Source organism: Labeo rohita, chromosome 22 (genome assembly GCF_022985175.1).
Source record: "Labeo rohita strain BAU-BD-2019 chromosome 22, IGBB_LRoh.1.0, whole genome shotgun sequence".
NCBI lineage: Eukaryota > Metazoa > Chordata > Actinopteri > Cypriniformes > Cyprinidae > Labeo > Labeo rohita.
Window position 1 is genome coordinate 66,132,801 of NC_066890.1, and position 21,947 is coordinate 66,154,747.

A 21,947-nucleotide genomic window follows, 5' to 3' on the forward strand; every position below is an offset into this window, starting at 1 on the left:
TTAACTTTGAATTGTCACTGCCTTAAATTTATGTGTCATATGAATGGAACATTGTTTCATTAATTTGTAATGGATGTTTGAAGCACTTAGTTACTAGACTAGTTAAATTACTAGTTAGTAATTACTAGTTAGTAATTTAAGTGCTTAGTTATTTATTACTTGAACAGAAAACCAATTTAGCATTACTCTAAATTAGATTTCTGTTCAAGTAAATGTTCTGTTCTAAGTGATTCTGAGTTACCAGAACTTGCGTGTAAGTTTACAACACTAAATAAACATTTGTAAGTACAAAATACTGTTCTTATTTCACTTTACTTGGTTTTTTCAAGGCAATCGGTTTGCATGCTTTTTTTTAAGTAAGGTTTACTAATTAGAATTTACAGTGTAATAAATAACCAAGAACATTTAATCAGACTTTTTTTTTTTTCTTGGCTTTTTTTTTTTTTTTTGTTTGTTTGTTTGTTTGTTTTTAAAGCTATAACAAACATGCTTTATAAACACAATTACAGCAACGGAAAATTATTTTATTAAAAATAAATACAGTATATAAATATTGATTATATTAAGAACTTGAGTCACAGTTAAGGTTAGGTTTTGGTTTAGTATTACTGTAATCACTTGTAATTATGTAATGATCACATGTATAGGACAGTAAATTATAATATTTAATTACATCAAGTGTTACCTATTTATTTTTCTCAAAACAATGTGACCTTGTAAAATACAAACCTGAGCATCATTCTGATTCTTCTTGCAACAGTTAAGAGCTTTCCTGGGTTCCGGAACAAAAAAGCACGTCACAAACACCTTGTGTAGACTAAATCACAGGCCTAAACATTGTAAGTAAAATGTAAATCCGAACATATGAACTCACCTTTTTTTTTACAAGTTGTCACTTTCAAAGAGGAAACATCTGTTAGGGAAAAAAAAAATAAAAATGAAAAACAGCTTCCAAAGCATGCAGTTACAGAACAAATTGTATACTGTAACACACATTTGAAACTGTGTAAATGTCTGTATATTCAGCACTTGTGTACTGTAAAAAAAAAAAAAAAAAAAATCCAACTGCTAAAGCCAAAATGGTAGTACATTTAGCAGTACATTTAGTTACAGTACACTCAAAAGAGTTGTGCAACGGCAAAATCGGAGGTTTATTCTGCTTCAGCATCTGGCTGCCCACATCACACAAAATGTTTTCTCTTGCCAAAAAACTCTCTGGTCTGACAGATCCAGCCTTGATAACACTTGGTGACACACCTTCTTTCTCATCCTCTTCCTCCGCTCTTTCTTAGATTGTTTCTATCTATTGTTTTTATCATCATTCAGTGCACCTGTGTCACCAGTGCACTATGTACTGGCTCATATTTTATACAGTTGGTTTAATAAAGTAATTTAATAAAGTAGAACTTCACACTATTTTCATTAGAAATAAGTATAAACAATTTAGAGTCATTGGGCCTCATTCATGACACTTGCTTAAATATATAAATTCTGAGTAATTTGCACGTAAAACAGACCTTCCCGAAAACTATCCTCCGGTTTCACAATATGCAACGTATTATCAACGAACTTTCATTAGCATGAGTAAAGAATTAGCAAAAGGTCATTAGCAAAAAAAAAATATATATACATATGTAAGGTTACATTTTATAGCTTATGTATTACTATCATTAGAAATATTATTATTTTAAGGTTACAGTAAACGACTGATGGCAGAACCATGTGAGTGTGGCTCTCAAAGCAAAGGCAAAATGCATGACTTTCTGCAAAAAAAAAAAAAGAAAATTGTTATAGCTTCATTCAGCTCTGCCACAGTCTATAATTATCTCCTAAATATTACTGCCATCAGACTTAATAATTAATACATTTATGAATATGAAGTTTGGACTTACCCAAGTGACTGTAACTAAATATTAAGTATGCTAGCCAGGATAGGACAAAGGCACCTTCAACAGGAAAGATAATGGCACGCAGGTCCTTTTGTATTATTTCAGTATTTCCTGAAAATGTGAAAGTGACAATGTATTAATAAAAATATAACATCATTTTTAGCCAGCTGGTTTGACTTTATTGAAACTATCAGTATGAACATTAAGTCTCAGGTGCAATGCAGCACACTTCTCTTGTGTATCTACAGTACTACAGTACAGTACATTTTTCTATATATTGGGGAATTTTTGCTCTTTTAAAGACAGGATAGTGGAGAAGTGACAGGAAGAAGATAGAGATCAGGAAAACACATAAATAATTGTAACAGAGATCAGTATAATTGGTAATTACATGTCCAAAGTACTGAACAAAGTATTATACTTTGGACAAATGCTGGAGGATTTACATGGCAAGAACTAAGATCCCCCCCCCACCCCCATTCAAAAACACAACAAAACAGGTCCATATTCCTGACAAATACAACCCCAATTACAGAAAAGTTGGTAAGTTTTGTGAAATTCCAAGAGTGGACAACTTTTAATTTTATTTTGTAAATAATCAAAATAGAACCAAATTTTGATTTTCATGGCTGCAACACACTCCAAAAAAGTTGGGACAGAGGCAAAATAAAAGTTATTAATTAATGATTAATTAAATTAATTACAATGGTGAACACAGAAACATAGTAAGAACATCATTAAAGTAGTCCATGTGACATCAGTGGTTCTTTTCATTTCAGTTCGAAAACAAAAATAATGACTTTATTTAAATGTTGTTATTTTTGTTTTCTTTGCATGGATGCAGTTACGGATGAACCACTGATGTCACATGGACTGTTTTAATGATATCCTTACTAACTCTCTGTGCCTTGAACAAGAAAAATTTTGGAATGTTTTCCAAGAAACATAATTTCTTTATGACTGAAAAAAAAAAAAAAAAAGACACAAACATTTTGGGGGGTAAGTAAACTGTATTAATTACGTACATTTTTGTTCTGGAAGTAAACTTCTTTAAACATATAATTGTGACAATATATGGTTTATCTGTTCTTCAAGCCATTTCGTTTTTCTTAATAAGAATAAAGTACAATTCTAATGGAATGTTAATTGGCATAGCCTTTATCAATGTCTAGAATACTAATCCGATCACAAAAGTAAGTTATTTCAAGCACTCGAATGATGTTACTACGTAAATCTGGACTAAACATTTAATTAAATCTTCTCTTAATTTGACAGCACATTTCTAAACAGCATCACTGTCACGAATCTCCCTTTGGTCCACTCACCACCAGATGTCGCCCTCTCGTTCCATTGACATTCTCATTACACAGACTGTTGCACCACACCCTGGACTACGTTCCCCATCATCCATTGTGCTGATTACACGCACACAGCTGTATCTAATCAGACACACTATATAAGCCTTGGACTTCCGTTTTCCATCGTGAGTATTGTATGTTGTATTTAGCACTCTCCAAGTGTTAGCAATTATTACGGAGCCATTTCCTAGTTTCCTGTGTTTTGTCTGCTTTTCTGAGTTTTGTATTCTCACCTAGTTATCTTGTCTAGTCTGCTTCACGTGTCTGTCACTCCATTACAATACATTTAAAGTAAGAAATGCAAACACTCATTTTTTTTTTTTTTTTTTTTTTTTTTGTACTCTAAGTCAGGTAATATGACAATGAGATTGTTGAGGGTCAAAAACAAGATGTTTGAGCAATATGAATATCAAGAAAATATCAGAAAAATTAAATATTTGTATTAATAAAATGTGTGTAATCACACACCTAAACCTGCACATCTGCAAGTGGAATCACAGTTAAAATGGTGAATTTTGTTGACAATAAAGCATTACTATAATAATGTTTCAGATAGTATGATATCCCCTTGGTATAGTTAAATCTGTTCCTCTCTTAACCCCCCCACCCCACCCCACCCCACCCCACAGACACAATATAAGATTTTAGATTAGAAATAGATTAGAAAAGAAAAAAAAATTAGAAAAAGATCTAAAAATGTACAATTATAACTTTTGCTTACGTGCATTCAGGATCAGTTGTATTCCTAATGCAAATGAATTGAGGAATATCAGGACAGCTGCTCCAACCATATACATAACAAATCTCGAGCGATCTGTAATGAAATTCATAATAGTTTCTTATCATTACTTAAGTAATTAATATGAATTAACATTTATCTTCCCCAACACGAATAACACTATGTGTACTGAAAACTGATGTTTTGCATGTTTTTCACCTGAAATGAAAATGACATTTAATGTTTACATTTAATGCATAAAACACTACAGATTAACAGATTACCTTTTAATTTATCTTCATCCCATCTGAAGGATACAATCATTGTCAGAGTCTGGACAAATGCTGCCACACATGTCCATTCTGTACGATCTGTGAATTAGAGTTACTTAATCAGATTATGTTTTTTTTTTTGTTTTTTTTTTTTACTTTTTTATTATTTCTTTAAAAGGTAATATAAAGTAATAAAATGTACCTTTTTCACGCTCTAATACACTGTAGTGATAATAAACCATTACTCCACTTTCCAGAAGCACGGAAATGAGTAAGACCATTGACCCTACAGATAAAAAAAAAAAAAAAAAAACAAACAGCATCACCAACTTCACACATTACTAATCAGACTGACTTTATTTTATATCTGCAGAATCTCTTATTGAGAATTAACAGAGTTTTAGATGTTAATGTTTTATTGGTCAAGAAAACAAAAGAAAGAAAAGAAAAAAGAAAAGAAAAGAAAAAAAAATGAAACCATAATTGTGGTCAAGGTTTGCTTTAGTTTGTCTCTTGACCCTTTGGGTAATTTAAAGTAGTTTGCTTATAAACAATTGCAATATTGTTTTAGGGTAAACATTTGTGCATTGCTGAATCAAAAGCTTGCTGTAACAGATTAGCTTACACTCTCTGCTGTTAACTATTAATAACTTTTTGATTTATTACTGACATTCAGCTTTTGCAGAACTGCAAAAAAAAATAAAAAAACTTAATAAACAGAAATCACAATGTTTCAATAAGAAGAACAAAAAGAAAAAACTCCATCAGCACAGGCTTTTAGACATGAACCCTTATCAAACGGTCCTTAACAGTGGTGACAATAATTATTCATACTGCAGTGCATGATGGGAGTTTTGACTATGTTGTTACCCAGCATGCATTGCAGCATGAAGCATTTTGTTGATTGTCACCATTGTTGAGATTCATATGCTGGTTCTTGATATCTCTGTGTTTAAATAGTACAGATGTTCAAATTTTTCTATAAATTACACATTTTAAATTTATTCACTGTAACTGTTAGAGAATCGCTTTCCTTGCACGTTGTGGTTTCACAAACATATAAGATGAAATGACATGAGGATGAGTAATCACAGAATTTTCATTTTTGGGTGAACTATCCCTCTAAATATATAAAGAAATATGCACGTCAAAATTACACTGAAAACACATTTACTTACAGCGGAATTCATGAGACTTTATGTAATAATCTTCTGCAGCTATCAGTAAGATCACCACAACAACAGCTGCCAGTGGGAGAATCAGAGTTTCTGAAAGGCATTAAATTGATAATTTGGTGAAGAATATATTATTTGCTCTGTGCACATCCACTAATTCCTATGTGATCGAGAAACTGGCTTATTGTCGCACCATACCAATGTTATTAACAGCAGTTGGACTTAATTTATTTAGTAATTTATTTAATCTAAACAAAGTTTTACTGCAACAAGTCCGACCAAACATAAAGAGGGCTTTTGTAAACTGTGGATATTTATGTTAAAAGTAAGACTATACTATGACAATATTATGAGCATTTAATGAGTATGATTTTCAGAAAATACAGCAGCAGATGAATGAAATTTGTAGGACCAATATGCCATTTGCATTTTGTTTTATCTTTTACAACAAACTACTTGTAACTACACAATATAGAAATAGGCCTAGATTAATAAAGGCTGTGTGGGAAAAAAAAAAAAAAGGAAAATGATGGTGCTTTTTCATCTGAATCGGTGTATTTAACCCTACAAGAATAGCTATCTGCGTGCACTGTGAGCATTTTTCTATGAAAAAGCTTCACTCTCGTTTGTCTCTCTTTTCGAGCTTGTGGGGGTAACAGATGGACTTGACTGTCACAGATAAGAGTGAACTGCTAGATGACGATGCTCTTTCTTTCACATTGTTTAATCCAGTGGCTAGTGCTCTGCTAAGTTTCGTGAGCTATGTCAACATTGAAGGGATGTGTGAAAACAGTTATGAAAAGATGCCCCTATTGAAGAGATATTGCCTGCTATCTCTCTATGGGCAAGACATCTTCTCTTAAGGCTCTAAGGAGCAGTATGCATGAATGGGTTATTGGGTCCCACTGCATCTACAGGTTTACTTTGGCTCTGGTAAAATGGGACCCATACTCTCTATCGAGATAGAAAGTACAATACGATGCTCAGCTGCATCAGTCGATGTTCTTTCATTGATATATAGTTTGCTCCTTCTGATCTAGTACTGTTGTCCCATTTGCTGGCAATCTACTCCCTGGGCATGGCAGTGCTCAACTTACTGCGGGAGGGTCTTTATGAGCTCGCCGTGCAGATCATATGATTACTCCTCTCTACTTAAGAGCTAGGAATATTAGCTCCGCCCTTGGAATATTGACCACTTGTTCCAGTCGAGCTGGGTTCTTCTCCCTTTGCTAAGGGTCAAGTCCTCCACTTGTTAAGCTCTGTGGCAGCAATACCAGGTAGTTTGGCCACTTGCTGCCTTTCTGATGAGTTGCCCTATATGGTCGAACCTATCAGTGCTCCCCTCTCCCTAGAGGGTCACTTATATGCATGTCGATGTCAATCTCTGTCCTGAGTTCAGGCTTCCTCAAGCCGTGTCCTTAACAGGTAAGTTTTTAGGGTAAGCCTTTGACCGAAGGGGATAGTGTCACTGACAGCCGTCAAAGCATCCTAGGACCAACTCCCATTACCTTAGTAGAGTTGGTATTTAGTCCTCGCCTTAGTGTACTTGGCATGCACTTCCCTCAGCGTGGATATACCATTCTCCATAGCGACCTCTAAAGAATGCAGTTCGAAGTTCCCTCAGAAGGGAATGTATGTAACCATGTATGTATGTAACCACTATGCATGTAACCATGGTTCCCTAAGAAGGGAACGAGACACAGCATCCTCTTTTTTGCCATGCTCTGTATTCGTCCTTTTATACTGTGGTCACGCAGGTAATGACATCATAGGCTGTCAGCGGCCAATGTTATTGTCGATGTTTAAATGTATGCTTCAGGCACCAGTCTCGCTAAAGGTGTCCCCATAGCGACCTTTAGAGGACGCAGTGGCCCATTTCCTTCTCAGCAAACCATGGTTACATATTTAATCTGAGACATCCTACTTACTTGTAGTAATAATAATTTACAACGGTGCTGTAATATTAACAAAGAGATTACTTACCTTCATGACTTTGTCCAAAAGAGTAGTATAGGAGACAAATGATCAGGATATTAGACAATTGTATAAGCAATGCATGTGGCCATCGTAGTTTGTTCTTCATCATGCGTCCTAAATTCAAAAATATATTTCAAAATACATACAACACCAGACTCCAAAAGAGTGCATAACTGTGCATACTCTGCTGCTCGGTTTACGTTTGTGTTGTGTTGCCTATTGGACTGCCTTTCCAGTTTACTGACCCTCTGCCTGTTTCATTATATTCTGCTGCTGTTAATAAACTTCCGCATATGGTTTCAACTTCCGCCTCAGCGTCCCTCGTTACAGAATACTTCGCCTCCCCTGAATCCAGCGGAAGTTACAGCATACACAACACAAAAAATCATGAACCCAGCAGTATCTCGTCTCATCTGCCTTCGTCAAGGCGACAGGACCATAGAGGAGTATGTTGAGGATTTTTGTGGACTGTGTCATCTAGTGGATTTTAATGATGTGGCACTAAAGGACTTTTTTCGTTTTGGGTTAAACGAGCCCATTAGTTCAATTCTGCCAGGGGGGAAAATTTGTTGGTCACTGGAGAAATATATCGATCATGCCCTGCTCTTAAGCGGATCACCATACACTGTTGGGATTGCGGACGAGGGACCCCGCAATCCCACAGTAACCACCAAACCACAGCCTGTTCAAGCCACATCCATCAAGCCAAAGCCTGTTCACGTCATGCCTGCCCAGCCAAAGCCTGCTCACGCCACGCCTGCCGCTCCAGGGCCTGCTCACGCCACGCCTGCCGCTCCAGGGCCTGCTCACGCCACGCCTGCCGCCCGTCCAGAGTCTGCACCCGTCATGGCCGCCATCCCCAAACCTGTTCACAAGATGGCCGCCATTCCAGAGCCAGTCCACAAGATGGCCGCCAACCCCAAACCTGTTCACAAGATGGCCGCCATCTCAGATCCACTCCACAAAATAATCGCTGTTCCCAAGCCACGCCTCATGATGGCCCATGTACTGGACTCACCCCTAATGGCTGTATGGGCAGCTAAGATTACAGCTACTGTTCCTGTACCAAGACAAGCTGCAGAACCAAGTCAAGCTGCGGAACCAAGTCAAGCTACAGAACCAAGTCAAGCTGCAGAACCAAGTCAAGCTACAGTTGCTGCTCCGGGGTCAAAAGCTTCCAAGTCCAGTCAAGTTTCAGGGTCAAGTCAAGTTTCCAAGTCCAGTCAGGCTTCCAAGTCAAGTCCAGTTCCAGGGTCAAGTCCAGCTTCAGAGCCCGGTCAAGCTTCAGAGCCCGGTCAAGCTTCAGAGCCCGGTCAAGCTTCAGAGTCCGGTCAAGCTTCAGAGCCCGGTCAAGCTTCAGAGCCCGGTCAAGCAACAGAGTCAAGTCAAGCAACAGAGTCAAGTCAAGCCAACGCTGCTGTTTTCCGTGAGTCAAGCAAGGCCACAGCTGTTCCCCATGAACCAAGCCAAGTCACAGCTGTGTTCCACGAGCCAAGCCAAGATACAGCTGTTGTTCTCCATGAGTCAAGCAAGGACACAGTTGTTCCCCATGAATCAAGCCAAGTCACAGCTGTGTTCCACGAGCCAAGTCAAGATACAGCTGTTATTCCCCATGAGTCAAGCCAAGATACAGCTGTTCTCTACGAGCCATGCCAAGTCACAGCTGTTCCCCACGAGTCAAGCCAAGTCACAGCTGTTCCCCACGAGTTAAGCCAAGTCACAGCTGTGCCCCACGAGTCAAGCCAAGTCACAGCTGTTCCCCACGAGTCAAGCCATGTTGTTCCTGAGTCAAGTCACGTTACAGCAGATCTTCACAAGCCAAGTCAAATTGCTGCTGTCTTCCTTGAGCTAAGCCACGCCACGGTTGTTCTTCATGAGCCAAGTCAAGTTGCTGCTATTGTCCCTGAGCCAAGTCAAGTCACAGTTGACCTTCACAAGCCAAGTCAAGTCACCGCCGTTCTTCCCGACTCAAGTCAAGTCACGGCGGGCCTCCCTGAGTCAAGTCCGGCCACGGCAGGCCTCCCTGAGTCAAGTCCGGCCACGGCAGGCCTCCCTGAGTCAAGTCCGGCCACGGCAGGCCTCCCTGAGTCAAGGCAAAAAGCTATTATCCTATCAAAACCTCACCAGGTCCCTTCTAATCTTCTCAATCCACCTCACGTATCTACTGACCCAAGCAGAGCCCACGCTCCCAAGCCACGCAGAGCCCACGCTCACAAGACACAAGCCCATAGCATCAGCACCCACAAGGTCAACAGACACCCCACTAGCTACTGTGCTGCCTGTAATGGCCATAGCCATTTTCAGTGTGTGGGCTGCACACTATGTTCCAGAGGTCTCGCCTGTCCACGAGTCTGCTCCCAAGGCCTCGCCGGTCCACGAGTCTGCTCCCGAGGCCTTGCCTGTCCACGAGTCTGCTCCGGAGGCCTCGCCTGTCCACGAGACCGCTCCAGAGGCCTCGCCTGTCTACGAAACCGTTCCAGAAGTTTTGTCTGTCTACGAGACCGCTTCAGAAGCTTCGTCTGTCCGCGAGTCTGCTCCCGAAGCTTCGTCTGTCCACGAGTCCGCTCCAGAAACTTCGTCTGTCCACGAACCTGCTCTAGAGGCCACGCCTGTCCACAAGTCTACGACAGAGGCCTCCTCTGTCTATGAGTCTGCGCCAATGCCCCCAGAGGTGGCAGCTCCGGCTGCAGAATCTCCTCAAGGGGCGGCGTTTCCCCACGGACTCTCTGCCTGTCCTGTCACAGCCATGAAGGCCATTTATAATTGCCCTGCCACACCTGCCCAAGCATCTGCGCCCATGCCCCCAGAGGTGTCAGCGCAGGCTGTAGATCCTCCTATGGGGGCGGCGTCCTATTATGAACTCTCTGCCCGCCATGTCACAATCAAGAAGGCCAAAGAAATCATTCATGTACACACCGCTCTGCCTGCCCTGCAATGGCTCCCTGTTACGCCTGCTCTGCCTGCTCTACCTTCCTCGCCATGGCTCCTTGCTCTGCCTGCCTTGCCACGGCTCCCTGCTCTGCCTGCTCTGCCTGCCTCGCTATGGTTCCCTACTCTGCCATTGCTCCACAGCCCTGGCCCTCCAGTACTTCACGGTCTGCTACTGCTCCACGGCCCAGGACCTCCAGTGTTCCACTGTCTGTCATTGCTCCGCGGCCTAAGCACGTCAGTGTTTCACGGTCTGCTGTCGCTCCACGGCCCAGGTCCTCCAGGTTTCCACTGTCTGCCACAGCACCACGGCCCAGGACCTCCAGGGTTCCACTGTCTGCCACAGCTCCGTGGCCCAGGTCCTCCAGTGCTTCACTGTCTGTCCCTGCTCCACGATCCAGGCCCACCTGCTTTACATGGACCTGGCCCTCCGTCCCACCCCCTGTTTGGCCTCTGTTCCCCCACCCACCTGGACTGTTGCCGTTGTTTTGAGCGCCAGGAGTCGCTCCTAGGGGGGGGGGATTCTGTAACGCCAAGCCAGCAGAGGGAGCCCTCACCCCAGGACTGCCTGCATGCTCCCTCTGCTGCTTCTACTGCTACTTCCTGTTTGGCAGTATTTAAGGACTCACCATGTGCTCACACCTTTGCGAAGTATTGCCAGTTAACCTGCCTTACTGAGCGTTGTACATTACTCTGTTGGATTACCTGTTGCTGTTTTGCTTTGTTTATGGATTTCTGAGTTTACGGATCACCCCCGTTTGGATTGTTTGCCTGTGTGGACTGCTTTCAAGGTTTGACCTAATTCTGCCTCTGACTATCGCTCTCTGGACTACCCCTGCTGCTACGTTTGTTATATTGGACTGATTCCCCGGTAACTGACCTACTGCCTAGATTAACCTCTCTGCTGCTCGGTTTACGTTTGTGTTGTGTTGCCTATTGGACTGCCTTTCCAGTTTACTGACCCTCTGCCTGTTTCATTATATTCTGCTGCTGTTAATAAACTTCCGCATATGGTTTCAACTTCCGCCTCAGCGTCCCTCGTTACAAACTGTTACAATTGCATTCTTTTATTCTTTCTTTAGATTATTTTCTTAAAATGATTACATACAAACTTTTAGGCTACAATGGCCTAACATTAGCAACTGAACATTAAAGAAAATAATTTGAGAAACATCTCAGTATTTTTTGTTCATACAATGAATGAAATTATATTCTTAATAAGAAACTAAAACTGCTAGCAGGTGGTGGTAAATGTCATTAATTCTTTCGATTAATTCACACTGCTGATTCATTCAGGAATGAGGTAAACAGCTCAGTTTATGAAAAGGCTATTGGATCATTGGATTCATTCAAAATGAGGATTCATTCAGAAACTAAACACCGCTGTGTAGATGCAATATCAGTTCTGCAGTGGCTTGAAAGGTAATATTTTCTTAGACAGTTAAAATATAACAGTGTAAATATAACACAATGTATATATATTTTTTTTTTACTGAACTGAAAAAAAAATTACATTTAAACGTGTGATATTTGTGACAAAACAGCACTTGTGTGATATTGCTCTCACTGCTCATCAATGCCCCTTATCATATGATATAAATATGAGGCATTTTTTACCCCAATATCTTGAATTTTAGGGGATAACTGCTTTTATGCAGTTGTTGCCTGTAAGGCCTCTATCGAGCCAGTCGCCAAAAGAGAGACAGCATCACGACATTCCAGGAGAATCTAAAGCTGCCCCCTCCAACCAGCATGAATAATAAACTTCATTTACAGCCATCCCTGCAAACTCTCAAGAGAGTATTAGAATCTTCTGATCCCTACAATGACACCTCCTTGTCTGGATCAATCCTGCATTATCTCCCCAGGGGACAAAACACCCCCGTACAAACCACATGGTTAATGGTGCTCCCTGACCGGTCTGCTGATATAGGAAGAGACACAGGAAGAGAGACAGCGATCAGCCAGACCCCTCACGAGTACCAAAGGAACAATAAAATAGTGATAAGCGGAATCTCCCCCTCTCTTCTGAGGCCATCTCAAAACAGATGGCTGGGGCAACTGCTGACCAACAATACATAAATTGGCAATCGGACAAACATGAAAGACAGATTTACATTGACACGTCCCACCCGCAGGGTACGCGGGTCACTACAACATGACACTCAGCATTCCTTTCTTCCCCTCTCAGATACGGCAAATATTCTTTCCCTCCAACAAAGAATACACAAGACAATCATTTATCTATACTACTAGTAGTACAAATAACCTATAATTATATGTAGTCTATGTTTCTTATATGCTTGGTGTGTTTATTATAGCCTACGCAGCTAATCAATGTGTGTATAACCAGTTAGCTAGACAAAAGTTATTAGTGTGTATGCAAGATGCCTGATGTTTGGTATTAAATGAAAGCTCATTTTATTTCCAAGATGTCGACGTGAATGAAAGGTTGATATTATGTACAAGGTTTGCATTTCAATACTTATTGAAGAGACCAACAAACTCTTGCAGGAAAGTTGCCAAGAAAGATATTATGCTAAAATATGCATAGATGAGCAACGGTATGGGCGGAGCCCTGCCTTGCAACCCGCATGATTGGAACGCAACTTCATGGGACGGACTTCGTCGGCCCGGTTAAATTCAAATGTCCAGCACAACACATCGCCTTTCGCCTGTTGCATCTGCCCTTCACCTGTTGAGTCCGCCTCTCGTCTTCAGCTCGCTCTCATCAGCACTCCAGCTTGATCACAGTGTGACTGTGCCATCCAGAACTCTACAGAACCAGCTAAAGCTTCGCGAAACTCTCAAAGTCCTTGCGACCCGCAACGCCGACTTACAAAGAACTTCCAGCTCATCACACTTGATAACCAGTCAGTCAACCGAAGCTCGAACTGACCAAACTGCCTGAAACACCGAACAGCGGAAGCAGCTTGAAACACCTCGCCAGCGCTCACCTGAGCTCCAAAAGCATCATCTGTGTAACCAAGCAACCAACCGAAGCTTCATCCAGCCTCTCCAACTGACCAATCACCACCGAAGGCTTCCCCAAAGACGTCATCCAAAAAACTAAGCAACCAATCAGAAGTGGCGTGATTCCCTCCGCTAAGACGAGCCCACCAAGGAAAACCCGAACGCAAGTAAAACAAGGTCTCCTTAATCTCTCGCTGAACTGGTGCTAAATTTCCTTAAGCAGCTAAAAGATAAATCTCTGCTTTTATGGTATTCTCAGGTTGCAATTTAAGAACTAGTAGCAGATACTAGTAGTTTTGGGATTCCCTTAAAACTCCACAGACTCTCATTCCTTGAACTGTATGCATGTGTGTGTGAGTGTGTGTATGTGTGTTTAATCGTTAGTAGTTTAGTTCATGTATCTTAGAGTAGTTCAATAAATTCTTGTTTCATTGAAAAGAACATTGTCTTGTATTTCTGTTCACAACTACTGCCTGTGCCCTAGATGTTGCTACCTAGCTCATAACGAACGAATATTTTGTTTATATTATAATCCGATGGCCACGGGAATAATATAAACATCCAGAGTTGGTAAAATATCCTAAGTTGAACGTTCGCTAGACGAACAGTTGATAAAAGTGTAAATTACTAACTTTGAATCAGTTAATCAAGTTAAATCCGAATCCTTTGGATTCGATTCTCAATTGAATCACTTAAATTTGACCTAAAACCCTACATGCCAGTCATCATATTTGTCAACGGTCAACTGTATGAAATGTAAGATGAATCACAGGTCTGGGGTTGGGGCCAGTGCGCTGTGTTTAAATATTTTAATCAAGTTATTTTTCATAACTAAATGATTTTTCATAACTAAATGATTAACATGTTAAAATGACATATATATATATATATATATATATATATATATGTAATGCAACTCAAACTGTGAAACAACTTAAATAAATTCAATGCACATAGACTGAAGTAGTTTAAATCTTTGGTTCTTTTAATTGTCCAAGACTCTGGAGGAAGTGTGGAGAAGCTCATAGCCCAAGTTGCATGAAGTCCAGTGTTAAGTTTTCACAGTCTGTGATGATTTGGGGTGCAATGTCATCTGCTGGTGTTGGTCCACTGTGTTTTTTGAAAACCAAAGTCACTGCACCCGTTTACCAAAAAATTTTAGAGCACTTCATGCTTCTTTCTGCTGACCAGCTTTTTAAAGATTTGGCACCTGGCCACACTGCCAAAAGCACCAAAAGTTGGTTAAATGACCATGGTGCTGGTGTGCTTGACTGGCCAGCAAACTTACCAGACCAGAACGCCATAGAGAATATTAAAACTGTGTAATCTAAATGGATGGAAAATTTGTAATTGAATTACATAAAGTTTAAGTTTAGGCTGCAACATGCAGATGCAGGCGAGCAGATAGCACTAGGGATGGAGTGGACGTGACCCGATCCTTCCCCCTCACTGTCCCTGCCACCGCTCTTTAATTATTTCCACCACTGCTTCAGAATCAGTCGCAGACTGACCAGGGCTCTAGACTCCTTCTTTCCACGGGTCGCTCATTTGCGACTAACTTTCTCAGTTGCCCGCAGGAGCACATAAATTTGTCGCTTTTTTGGCTACAACTTTAATCAATGCGTGCTGATTAACTTTATATTATTATATATGTTATACGGTAATGAAAGTGGTTAACCCTCAACCGTACGTTTTCTTTTTCATCAGTAGTATTATTTTTGGTTTGAATTTTGTGAACAAGACATAAGTCGGGCTTCAGACGCTTTCACTTTCGAATCTTTTTTGCATGTCTCCCTTAGTTAACATACCTGATTGAGATCATCAGCTCACTAGAAGAGAGATTCATGAACTGTACTAATGAGCGGGGGGCCCCTAGGGCTGGAATTGAGAACCACTGCTCTAGAGAGTTATCTGTGAACACACTGCTTCCATTTCCAGCGTTGGTTTACCCCTCTTAGTCTTTTGCAATGCGCTCTGAGCATGCAGACTCCTGCTGAATTAAATAACTGCTTCCTTGAGCGGGCCACAGTCACGCAGGGTTCCTAGGCCTGTCTAAGCATCAGCCTTGGTTAACCCTTAGAAACGGTGTTTCTAAAATCCATATTATGGTAAGTACACATGTTGAGATTTTGTGATCATTTAATTAGACACATAATTATCTCATTAACTTTAACTCTTTGAAAGTCCCACCTCAATTGATTAAAAATTAGGACTTGGAACTGGACTCAGACACAACACTAACAACTGAAAACCATGCACTACGAGCACAGTACTGTTTCCATGCTCATTTGACTCACGCCTGTCGCTGAGGTGGAGTGCACGTCTGAAAAGTCTCCCATATGATGTGCTCGTAAAGATGTTCTGCATCTAAATAAACATAATTCTTATCAAGAAAAAAGGAACCAAATCAGCAGTTGTGAGTGGGGTGGCCAACCCTAGGTCCGCCCCTGTGTTATTTGTATTTGCATTAAATATTTTTAAGGTGTTAAACTAAAAAAACAATAATAATAATAAATCACTTATGTTAATATGCTAATAATATTCTTTTATTCTGAATATATGGAGTCTTTCTCCCCCTCTCAGCCATGCCCCTCTTATCATCAATTGCATTATAATGAAGAAAGGAACAGTGTGCATCACTGTTCCTTTCTTCATTCTGGCCACAACAATGAGTGAAGCATATGGACTTTTAGAACCTTGGATGATTCCAGTGCCAGCAACTCATGGTGGCAGCGTATGTCATTGATGTCAGTAGGTGCAAGCCTATAGGATCTCTCTTAAAATCGTGTTGTCACTCTGGCAAATATGGATTTCCACTCATACAAGTTTTTGGGATAACCTGACTTACAATATTATTCCAATATCTTTCTCCACAGTAGTTGCAACTTAACTGGAGTATCTATGCGCCACCACTGAACCCACAGGAATAGACGCCTTTCTGTGATACAGTCCATAACAGAAAGGGAAACTGGTTCACTTGAATGACTGATGAGCAAATGACAGTATAGTAGATGTTACTAGAATCTCAACAGGAATTCACCAAATTGACATTTTATTATGTTTCTCTTTTTTTTGGCTCCCAGCTCCGCCATGGTAAGTGGATTACCTGGTTGTACTGTTCACAACATGGCCACTACGCCAGAGTCTTCAGCTAACATGGCTGCCACACTAGAGTCCTCATCCGATATGGCTGCCGCACCAGAATCTCTTTACAATATAATCACCATGTCAGACTCATGAATATTGCATCTGAAGCTACCAAGGCAGTCTTTAGGAAACCACAATGCTGTCGTCAGTGTGAGCAACTGGCATCTCTGCAGTGGCATCAAATCTGGACATCTCAAAGGTGGTCTCATTGTCAGTTGCACTCCCTGTTATAGTAATGGCCATTTTCTATGTTTGGGCCACACACTACTCTCTAATCCACTCCAAAACACAGTGCAGTGTCCCACTTTGTGCTTTATGTTCTATTTCCTTCAGATCTGCCCTGGGTGTTTAGCTCAGCCATGGTTGTTATCAGCTCTGCTGTGGCTATCATCAGCTTCACCATGGTGGTCTTTTGCTCCACTGTGGGGATCTTTAGCCCTGTCTGGTGTCATTCTGGTCTTCCGCTAAGGTGGTCTGCAATTCAGCCCACACCACCCTGTCCAGCCTGTGCCACTCTGGCCACCTTTCTAGCTTGCACTGCTATAGACACCAGTCCAGCCTGTGCCACTCTGGTCACTTCCGTCCACAGTCCATCCTCCACTCCATGGACCCAGCCCTCCATCCCTCCCCTAGTTCCGCCTCTGCTCCACCCCGCCTCCCTCCTGGGCTACTTGTTAAAAGTGTCTGGAAGCTGGTCCTTTAAGGGAGGATTATTGCTGCGTTCACGCCATATCGTAATTACCGTAATTTCGAGATGACAACATGTGACGTTCTACTCGGAGCTGTTCACATCCTCGGACTCGGACTTATGCTTTTCTATGGCAACACTATCAACACCTAAACAGAGGCTACGTTGGTCAGGTGGTGCAGCGGTCATGTGGTACAAGTCGTAGCTCTCAGAAGAGTTCACAAGTCGTAATTACAAGTTCTACGAGGACGTGAACGCTTTTTACAAGTTGGAATCTCGTAATTACGGAAATTCCGATATGGCGTGAACGCACCTTATGTCACGATCCCAACCTGTGTTCCTGGACTCTTGTGCCATGTTTTGTAGTTCTTTGTAGTTTTTCATGTTGCTTAGTCTGCCCAGGTGTGTCTTGTTAGTTCCCATGACAATTTACCACAACCCCTTGTTAGCCTTTGTATAAATTGCCTTTGTGCTTCTTTTGTGGTTTGTCCATTTTTTAAAGTTGTATATTTTCCTATTCTGTGTTCCTTTGTTCATCCTGGAAAACCTGTTCTCTTTTTAATTTCTTTAGTAAACCAAGCTGTGCATAGAACCTTTTCTCTGCCTGCTTCATTGCTTCGAGCGTTACACATATAGACAAACATAAACTGTACCTCTTCATAGTAGTTATTATGGAATATACATGTATGTTTGTCAGAATTTGATAAGCTAATGTACTATTTTCCACACAATGGTTCACACCACCGGGCTTAAAATCTTAAAATGTGTGGCCAGCATTAGTCATTTTTTTGGTTGTTTCATAGACTTCTTACTGGCTTTTGTCAATTGCTCTTTTCCACTTGTTTATTAGTCAATTGCTTGTTTTCACTTGTTTATAAGTGCTGTTTTGTTATTAGTCTGTGAGACTTGTAATCTTGTTTCCCCTCTTGTATTTCAGGCCTTGTTTGTCTTTGTAAGTGTTATGTCTTGAAATTTTGTTTTGAAGGTCGAATTAAGAACTAGAACTTTCCTGTTTTCTGCGTAATTTATTTTTTGTTTTTTTTATTTATTTATTTATTTTTTGTATCTATTTGATTTGTTGTAGCTGTATATTTGCAATATTCTGTTGTATATGTCAATGACCAGACTATTTTGGAGTTAATTGAGCTCTACTTGTGATAACTGAATTCAGCTGTTTGTCCTTAATTGTTAATCCACCTACAAAAAGGGTGAATGTTTGTTGTAAAGCGACCACTGAAGATAGCAATGTGCTGAAACGTCTGCTTGCTTGTGTTCATCTGTTTTTAATCCATGTGAACCCTGCATTTCTTGTATGATGCAATTTATGAAATGAAAAATGTTTTACTAGATTTTTTCAGTCTGCATTGGATTCAGTGTGTGGTTAGCCATTTTTCTGTTTGATTCATCCTCAATTTTGTGAAGCAACAATTGCTTTGTTTGCACTCATCGCTTCACAAAACCTGTCACATAAGGTACTTGAATGTTGTCTTCACTAGCATTCTGGATCTTGCATGTGGTAGTTGCATTGCTTCCTGTGGGAGGAGAATATGCTCTTGGATTTATTAAAAAAAAATAGCATATTCAAATATCCAAAAACCAAGGATAAATGAAGGATTTACAGGTGTGGAATTTACAGGTGTGGAACAAAAATGCAGTAAACAGTTTAGAAATAACTTTTTTTTTTTTTTTTTTTTACAAATTAAAATGTTTAGACAGTCTCATTGCTGCTTTTTCCTAGACTCCTTTGTAATCATTACTTTTCCTGGTGAGCCCTGGCAAGATCTATGCGTGGCTACATATTATAGGCTATTAAAGGCTCATTATAATGGATTTTGGGTTATTGGTTTACTACTATAAACACACGATTAGAAGACTATTTGGTGCTTCTAAAAGACACTTCATATTTGGAACCCCTAAAAGGTTCTATATAGAACCCTTTTTAAGGGTTTCCTCAAAAGAACCATTTAGGGTTCTTTGTAGCTAGGAAAAAGGTTCTATACAGAACCCTTTAGGGGTTCCCATCATGGGATGATTTTATGGATTTTAATTACATTAAAACATTGAAGTATCTATATGAGCTGTTTAAGCCATAAAATTTAATTTCAAAAAAAAAAAAAAATTCTTTTGATGGAACCCTATGGAAATCTCTGTTCGGTGCATGAGGCCTTACAACGAATACAGGCAATTCACCCTTATCCAGAAGGGGGTGCCCGCAGTAATGCAATGCTGTTTTATAACCAACAGAAGAACAGCGAATGGCAGGAGTTGCACACTTGAAAACAAAGCCCACTAGACAGTGACTATGTGCTGATTCTGAACGCGTGTAACGAGGGACGCTGAGGCGGCGTTAGAATCCAAATGCGGAACTTTATTAGTCACAGCAGCAAACATAAACGTATAAACAGGCAGAGGGTCAAAACCAAAAGCAGTCCAATAGCAACCAAAACAACAGGGGTAATCCAGATAGCAATAGTCAAAAGGCAGATGAGGGTCAAACCTTGAAAACAGTCCACACAGGCAAACAATCCAAACAGGGGTGATCCGTAAACTCAGAAATCCATAAACAAAGCAAAACAGCAACAGGTAATCCAACAGAGTAATGTACAACGCTCGGTAAGGCAGGTTAACTGGCAATACTTCGCAAAGTATTGAGCACATGGCCAGTCTTTAAATAGTGACAAACAGGAAGTAACAATAGAAGCAGCAGAGGGAGCATGCAGGCAGTCCTAGGGTGAGGGCTCCCTCTGCTGGCGTGGCATTACAGAATCCCCCCCCCGAGGAGCGACTCCTGGCGCTCAAAACAACAACAGTCCAGGTGGGTGGGGGAACAGAGGCAAAACAGGGGGTGGGACGGAGGGCCAGGTCCATGTAGAGCAGGTGGGTCTGGATCGTGGAACAGGGACAGACAGTGAAGCACTGGAGGACCTGGACTATGGAGCAGTGGCAGACAGTGGAACACTGGAGGTCCTGGGCTGTGGAGCTGTGGCAGACAGTGGAACACTGGAGGTCCTGGGCCGTGGAGCAATAGCAGACCGTGAAACACTGAAGGGCCTGGGCCTTGGAGCAATGACAGACAGTGAAACTTTGGAGGACCAGGGCCGTGGAGCAGTAGCAGATTGTGAAGTACTGGAGGACCTGGGCCGTGGAGCAATGGCAGAGCAGGCAGAACAGGAAGCCATGGTGAGGCAGGCAGAGCAGGCAGAGCAGGGAGCCATGGCGAGGCAGGCAGAGCAGGCATAACAGGGAGCCATTGCAGGGCAGGCAGAACAGGCAGAGCAAACAGGAGCAGAGATATCCATAGTGGGACCAATGACATGCATAGCAGAGCGGTGTGTACTTGAATGATTACTTTGGTCTTCTTGATTGCGACATGGCAGGTAGAGAGTTCATCGTGGAACGCCGCCCCCATAGGAGGATCTACAGCTTGCGCTGACACCTCTGGGGGCATGGGCGCAGATGCTTGGGCAGGTGTGGCAGGGAAGTTATAAATGGCCTTCCTGGCCGTGACAGGACAGGCAGAGAGTCCTTGGGGAAACGCCGCCCCTTTAGGAGGTTCTGCAGCCAGAGCTGCTGCTTCTGGGGGCATTGGCGCAGACTCTTTGACAGAAGAGGCCTCTGGCGTAGACTCGTGGACAGGCGAGGCCTCTGGCGTAGACTCGTGGACAGGCGAGGCCTCGGGAGCAGACTCGTGGACAGGCGAGGCCTCTGGAGCAGACTTGTGTGGACCGAGGCCTCTGGAGCAGACTCTGGACAGGCGAGGCCTCTGGAGCAGACTTGTGGACCGGCAGCAGACTCATGGACAGACGAGGCCTCTGGAGCAGAGTGTGGCCAGCCCACACACCCAAGACTGAAGCTACGGCCATTACAGGCAGCACAGCAGATAATGGGGTGTCTGTTGACCTTGAGGGTGCTGATGATATGGGCTTGTGGCTTGGGAGCGTGGGCTCTGTGGCTTGGGAGCGTGGGCTCTGCGTGGCTTGGGAGCGTGGGCTCTGCGTGGCTTGGGAGCGTGGGCTCTGCGGGGGAGCTGATACGTGAGGTGGCTTGAGAAGGTCAGAGGGGACCTGGTGAGATTCTGGTAGAATAACAGTTTTATGACTTGACTCAGGGAGGCCTGCCGTGGCCGGACTTGACTCAGGAGCAACAGCAGTAACCTGACTTGGTTCATGGAGATCAACTGTGGTGTGGCTTGGTTCAGGGAGATCAGCTGTGGCTTGACTTGGTTCATGAAGGTCAACTGTGGTTCGACTTGGCTCGGGAATAACAGCAGCAACTTGACTTGGCTCATGAAGATCTGCTGTAACTTGGCTTGGCTCATGAAGATCAACTGTGACTTTGCTTGACTCAGGAACCACGGCTGTGACTTTGCTTGACTTGAGGGCTACAGCTATAGCTTTACTTGACTCAGGAGCAATAGCTGTAACTTCACTGGACTTCGGAAGAGCAGCTCTGACCTGACTTGACACAGGAAACACAGCTTTAACGTGACTTGACGCTGGAACAACAGCTGCAGCTTGACTTGACTGTGGAACAACAGCCGTGACCTGACTGGACTCGGAAACTTGACTTGACTCAGGAAACGCAGCTGTAACTTGACTTGGAAACTTGACTTGACTCAGGGGACGCAGCTGCAACTTGACTTGACTTGGAAACTTGACTTGACTCGGGAAACACAGCTGCAACGTAACTTGGCTCAGGAACGACATGGCTTGGCTCAGGAACGACATGGCTTGGCTCAGGAACGACAGCTGTAACGTGACTTGACTCGGGGAGCACAGCTGTGACTTGGCTTGACTCGTGGGGAACAGCTGTGACTTGGTTT

The 21,947-nt window shown here is 42.1% G+C and overlaps 1 pseudogene; it reads right to left on the reverse strand.

Moving 5' to 3' along the window:
* The window catches only part of LOC127153479 (interferon-induced very large GTPase 1-like), a 112,306-nt pseudogene that overhangs the window by 22,677 nt on the left and 67,682 nt on the right, over positions 1-21,947 (reverse strand).